Here is a 7934-nt window from a genome sequence, read left to right on the forward strand (position 1 = left end):
GTTACTCTTATCTCCTAAGATACATCAGGACTCATAAAAATACGCTAAATTTTATAATTAATCATATTTAGTTTCTCGAAGTATTCTTCTGGTTTTCCTTCACAGCTGAATGTTTTGTTTCCAATGTCTCTTCAGTTTGCTATGAACAAGCGCCTCATTCGATAAAGCTGCATTACAGAGTAGGCAGAATGGTAATTGAGAATGTTCTGATTCCAAAGCGAAAAAACCGTATTCGATGTATTCGTTTTTGTACTTTCGTTTGATTCCTTGCTTTTGATTCAACACATTCTCCTTTGCAGCACCAGACTTACTTAAATATTTTTTCATGGATAAATGATAAAGCTAATTCATACCCGATAAGCACGAACTTCTGCAGTTGATATAAAATTCCTACCTACAGCATAGTAGCTGTAGCTTACCCCAGAATAAGAACGTGTTCCAGAAAGTAGTTTGATTGTTTGATGCATCATTTATGACGTACGAAGCGCTTGTTGCACCACAATAAAACTAACAGTTGAACCGTTACAGTCGAGAATGAAATTTAAGTATAAACTTCTCAGTGCTCGAGTTCAAGGAAAACCATCGAATGTTTTGAAAGGTTTCATAGTGTCTCTATAGTAACTTTTATTAACTGATGTGTTCGACTTGCTTGTAAAATCCAAGTTTCAATGTGTCGGTATTTGGGTATTGATGTTAAATACCCAGGAGGGTCAGGTACATTTGACCTCTTCCTCCCGAACGAACGATTATAGCGTCTGTCTTTAGGTGTGTTTTTTTTTTTCTTGTAAAATCCCAAGAAAGTTGAATGTGTTTCAAAAACACCGCGGCACACCTGCCAATCTCTCGCGGCACACAGGTTGAGAATTACTACTGCAGTCTTACACTGCTAAATTAGGGACGGCTAACGCAGATAGCCCTCGTGTAGCTTTGCGCGAAATTCAAAACAAACCAATCCTTGAGTTAAGATGAATAAAGAGGAACAGAGAGAAAAAAGTGAGAGCTTATGATGTTAAAACCCAGGTTCGATCCTTGCACTAATCACACTCCAGGTATCTTATTGTCCAGCTTAAATGAGACGGTTCGTTTAATATAATTAATATTTTTAGTTTTTATTTGTAACGAATCTACAACAGTTACTTATAAACTTAAATAGATAAATATATTTCATAAAAGTAACAAAAGATGGTGACACCAGATCACCCATTATCAGTTGTTTATGTGCGTGTGTGCTTTTCTTATAGCAAAGCCACATGGGGCTATCAGCTGAGCCCATCGAGGGAATCGAACCCCTGATTTTAGTGTTGTAATTCCTTAGACTTACCGTTGTACTAGCGGGGGAAGTTATCTGTTTTTAAGCAAAAAGCGACATAACGAGCCATCAGTGCTCTGCTTACCACTGGTATCGAGACCCGGGTTTTAGCCTTTAGGTCTTCAGACTTAGCGCTGAAACACTAAGGGACACTAAGTCACATGGTTATTAACTTGAAGTATAGATGAGACAAGAAGAAAGAAAGATAACCTTTTCGTGGAGAATATTTCAACACTGTTTTATGCAGAAGTTTCATGCGGAATAATCCTTTAGTTTAGTGATGCTCTAGTTTAGGGTCACTATAGAGAACTTGTGTGACAGTTAACTGTTTCTTTACAAGAAACTGTTTTGTCCATAATCAAATTATTTCAATTATAAAGATGCTTTAAAAACATATATTTAGGTCTATTAACAACAATGACTTCCTGCAGCTCAAAGTGACACGTTCATTTGTTTTTTTAAAATTCGCACAAACTACATGAGAACTATATGCACTAGCCGTCCCTAATTTAGTAGTGTAAAACCAGAGGGAAGGCAGCTAGTCAGCACCACCCACCGCCAACTGCTGCGCCACTCGTTTACCAATGAATAGTGAGATTGACCGTCATTTATAAAGACCCACGACTGAAATGGCGAGCATGTTTAGTGTAGGAGGATTCAAATCCGCGACCCTCAGATTACAAGTCGAGGGCCCTAACCATCTGGTCATGTCAGGCCTAAACCGACACGTAATCAAATTTATTTATTCCTTCGAATAATTCATGCCATATGTAATCTTACTATATCTAACCTTACTATACATATTTTTGTTCAGATTATTACTGTGTAACCTTAGTGTACATATTTTTGTACAGATTATTACTATATAACCTTACTATACATATTTTTGTACAGATTATTACTGTATAACCTTACTATATATATTCTTGTACATATTATTACTGTGTAACCTTACTATACATATTTTTGTAAAGATTATTACTGTGCAACTTTACTATACATGTTTATGTTCAGATTATTACTGTGTAACCTTACTATACATATTTTTGTTCAGATTTTTACTGTGTAACCTTACTATACATATTTTTGTACAGGTTATTACTGTGTAACCTTACTATACATATTTTTGTTCAGATTATTACTGTGTAACCTTACTATTCATATTTTTATACAGATTATTAAAGTGTAATCTTACTATACATATTTTTGTTCAGATTATTACTGTGTAACCTTACTATACATATTTTTGTACCGATTATTACTGTGTAACCTTACTATACATATTTTTGTACAGATTATTACTTTGTAACGTTACTATACATATTTTTCTACAGATTATTACTGTGTAACCTTACTATAGATATTCTTGTACAGATTATTACTGTGTAACCTTACTATACATACTTTTTTACATATTATCACTGTGTAACCTTACTATAAATATTCTTGTACAGATTATTACTGTGTAACCTTACTATACATATATTTGTACAGGTTCGTGCTGTGTAACCTTACTCTACATATTTTTCTACAGATTATTACTATGTAACCTTACTATTCATATTTTTTGTACAGATTATTACTGTGTAACCTTACTATTCATATTTTTGTACAGATTATTACTGTGTAATCTTACTATACATATATTTGTATAGATTATTATTGTGTGACCTTACTCTACATATTTTTCTACAGATTATTACTATGTAAACTTACTATACATATTTTTGTTCAGATTATTACTGTGTAACCTTACTATATATATTCTTGTACAGATTATTACTGTGTAACCTTACTATACATATTTTTGTAAAGATTATTACTGTGCAACTTTACTATACATGTTTTTCTTCAGATTATTACTGTGTAACCTTACTATACATATTATTGTTCAGATTTTTACTGTGTATACTTACTATATATATTTTTGTACAGATTATTTACTGTGTAACATTACTGTACATATTTTTGTTCAGATTATTACTGTGTAACCTTACTATTCATATTTTTATACAGATTATTACTGTGTAACTTTACTATACATATTTTTTTTCAGATTATTACTGTGTAACCTTACTATACATACTTTTTTACATATTATCACTGTGTAACCTTACTATAAATATTTTTGTACAGATTATTACTGTGTAACCTTACTATACATATTCTTGTACAGATTATTACTGTGTAACCTTACTATACATATATTGTGTGTAACCTGTGTAACCTTACTCATATATTTTTCTACAGATTATTACTATGTAACCTTACTATTCATATTTTTGTACAGATTATTACTGTATAACCTTACTATTCATATTTTTGTACAGATTATTACTGTGTAATCTTACTATACATATATTTGTATAGATTATTATTGTGTGACCTTACTCTACATATTTTTATACAGATTATTACAATGTAAACTTACTATACATATTTTTGTTCAGATTATTACTGTGTAACCTTACTATATATATTCTTGTACAGATTATTACTGTGTAACCTTACTATACATATTTTTGTAAAGATTATTACTGTGCAACTTTACTATACATGTTTTTGTTCAGATTATTACTGTGTAACCTTACTATACATATTATTGTTCAGATTTTTACTGTGTATACTTACTATATATATTTTTGTACAGATTATTTACTGTGTAACATTACTGTACATATTTTTGTTCAGATTATTACTGTGTAAACTTACTATTTATATTTTTATACAGATTATTACTGTGTAACCTTACTATACATATTTTTTTTCAGATTATTACTGTGTAACCTTACTATACATACTTTTGTACATATTATCACTGTGTAACCTTACTATAAATATTTTTTGTACAGATTATTACTGTGTAACCTTACTATACATATTTTTGTACAGATTATTACTGTGTAACCTTACTAAACATATTTTTGTTCAGATTTTTACTGTGTAACCTTACTGTACATATTTTTCGTAGAGATTATTACTATATAACCTTACTATACATATTTTTGTACAGATTATTACTGTATAACCTTACTATATATATTCTTGTACAGATTATTACTGTGTATTGTTACTATACATATTTTTGTAAAGATTATTACTGTGCAACTTTACTATACATGTTTTTGTTCAGATTATTACTGTGTAACCTTACTATACATATTTTTGTTCCTATTTTTACTGTGTAACCTTACTATACATATTTTTGTACAGGTTATTACTGTGTAACCTTACTATACATATTTTTGTTCAGATTATTACTGTGTAACCTTATTATTCATATTTTTTGTACAGATTATTACTGTGTAATCTTACTATACATATATTTGTATAGATTATTATTGTGTGACCTTACTCTACATATTTTTATACAGATTATTACTATGTAAACTTACTATACATATTTTTCTTCAGATTATTACTGTGTAACCTTACTATATATATTCTTGTACAGATTATTACTGTGTAACCTTACTATACATATTATTGTTCAGATTTTTACTGTGTATACTTACTATATATATTTTTGTACAGATTATTTACTGTGTAACATTACTGTACATATTTTTGTTCAGATTATTACTGTGTAACCTTACTATTCATATTTTTATACAGATTATTACTGTGTAACTTTACTCTTCATATTTTTTTCAGATTATTACTGTATAACCTTACTATACATACTTTTGTACATATTATCACTGTGTAACCTTACTATAAATATTTTTGTACAGATTATTACTGTGTAACCTTACTATACATATTTTTGTACAGATTATTACTGTGTAACCTTACTAAACATATTTTTGTTCAGATTTTTACTGTGTAACCTTACTGTACATATTTTTGTAGAGATTATTACTATATAACCTTACTATACATATTTTTGTACAGATTATTACTGTATAACCTTACTATATATATTCTTGTACAGATTATTACTGTGTATTCTTACTATACATATTTTTGTAAAGATTATTACTGTGCAACTTTACTATACATGTTTTTGTTCAGATTATTACTGTGTAACCTTACTATACATATTTTTGTTCCTATTTTTACTGTGTAACCTTACTATACATATTTTTATACAGGTTATAACTGTGTAACCTTACTATACATATTTTTGTTCAGATTATCACTGTGTAACCTTACTATTCATATTTTTATACAGATTATTAATGTGTAATCTTACTATACATATTTTTGTACCGATTATTATTTTGTAACCTTACTATACATATTTTTGTACAGATTATTACTGTGTAACCTTACTATAAATATTTTTTGTAACCTTACTATACATATTTTTTTACAGATTATTACTGTGTAACCTTACTATACTATACATATTTTTCTACAGATTATTACTGTGTAACCTTACTATACATATTTTTGTACAGATTATTACTGTGTAACCTTACTATACATATTTTTGTAAAGATTATTGCTGTGTAACCTTACTATTCATATTTCTGTACAGATTATTACTGTGTAACCTTACTATACATATTTTTGTTCAGATTATTACTGTGTAACCTTACTATACATATTTTTGTACAGGTTAGTGCTGTGTAAACTTACTATACATATTTTTGTACAGGTTAGTGCTGTGTAACCTTACTATACATATTTTTATACAGATTATTACTGTGCAACCCTACTAAACATATTTTTCTTCAGATTAATACTGTGTAACCTTACTATTCATATTTTTGTACAGATTATTACTGTGTAACCTTACTATACATATATTTGTATAGATTATTATTGTGTGACCTTACTCTACATATTTTTCTACAGATTATTACTATGTAAACTTACTATTCATATTTTTGTACAGATTATTACTGTGTAACCTTACTATATATATTCTTGTACAGATTATTACTGTGTAACCTTACTATAAATATTTTTGTAAAGATTATTACTGTGCAACTTTACTATTCATGTTTTTTTTAGATTATTACTGTGTAACCTTACTATACATACTTTTGTACATATTATCACTGTGTAACCTTACTATAAATATTTTTGTACAGATTATTTACTGTGTAACATTACTGTACATATTTTTGTTCAGATTATTACTGTGTAACCTTACTATTCATATTTTTATACAGATTATTACTGTGTAACTTTACTATACATATTTTTTTCAGATTATCACTGTGTAACCTTACTATACATATTTTTGTACAGATTATTACTGTGTAACCTTACTATACATATTCTTGTACAGATTATTACTGTGTAACCTTACTATACATATTTTTGTACAGATTATTACTATATAACCTTACTATACATATTTTTGTAGAGATTATTACTGTATAACCTTACTATATATATTCTTGTACATATTATTACTGTGTAACCTTACTATACATATTTTTGTAAAGATTATTACTGTGCAACTTTACTATACATGTTTTTGTTCAGATTATTACTGTGTAACCTTACTATACATATTTTTGTTCAGATTTTACTGTGTAACCTTACTATACATATTTTTGTACAGGTTATTACTGTGTAACCTTACTATATATATTTTTTTTCAGATTATTACTGTGTAACCTTACTATTCATATTTTTATACAGATTATTAATGTGTAATCTTACTATATATATTTTTGTTCAGATTATTACTGTGTAACCTTACTATACATATTTTTGTACAGATTATTACTGTGTAACCTTACTATACATATTTTTGTACAGATTATTACTTTGTAACGTTACTATACATATTTTTCTACAGATTATTACTGTGTAACCTTACTATAGATATTCTTGTACAGATTATTACTGTGTAACCTTACTATACATATTTTTTTACATATTATTACTGTGTAAACTTACTATAAATATTTTTGTACAGATTATTACTGTGTAACCTTACTATACATATATTTGTACAGGTTCGTGCTGTGTAACCTTACTCTACATATTTTTCTACAGATTATTACTATGTAACCTTACTATTCATATTTTTGTACAGATTATTACTGTGTAACCTTACTATTCATATTTTTATACAGATTATTACTGTGTAATCTTACTATACATATATTTGTATAGATTATTATTGTGTGACCTTACTATACATATTTTTGTAAAGATTATTACTGTGCAACTTTACTATACATGTTTATGTTCAGATTATTACTGTGTAACCTTACTATACATATTTTTGTTCAGATTTTTACTGTGCAACTTTACTATTCATGTTTTTTTTCAGATTATTACTGTGTAACCTTACTATACATACTTTTGTACATATTATCACTGTGTAACCTTACTATAATTATTTTTGTACAGATTATTTACTGTGTAACATTACTATACATATATTGTTCAGATTATTACTGTGTAACCTTACTATTCATATTTTTATACAGATTATTACTGTGTAACTTTACTATACATATTTTTTTCAGATTATTACTGTGTAACCTTACTATAAATATTTTTTACAGATTATTACTGTGTAACCTTACTATATATATTCTTGTACAGATTATTACTGTGTAACCTTACTATACATATTTTTGTAAAGATTATTACTGTTCAACTTTACTATACATGTTTTTCGTTCAGATTATTACTGTGTAACCTTACTATA

This window comes from Tachypleus tridentatus, chromosome 4 (genome assembly GCF_004210375.1).
Source record: "Tachypleus tridentatus isolate NWPU-2018 chromosome 4, ASM421037v1, whole genome shotgun sequence".
Taxonomy (NCBI): domain Eukaryota; kingdom Metazoa; phylum Arthropoda; class Merostomata; order Xiphosura; family Limulidae; genus Tachypleus; species Tachypleus tridentatus.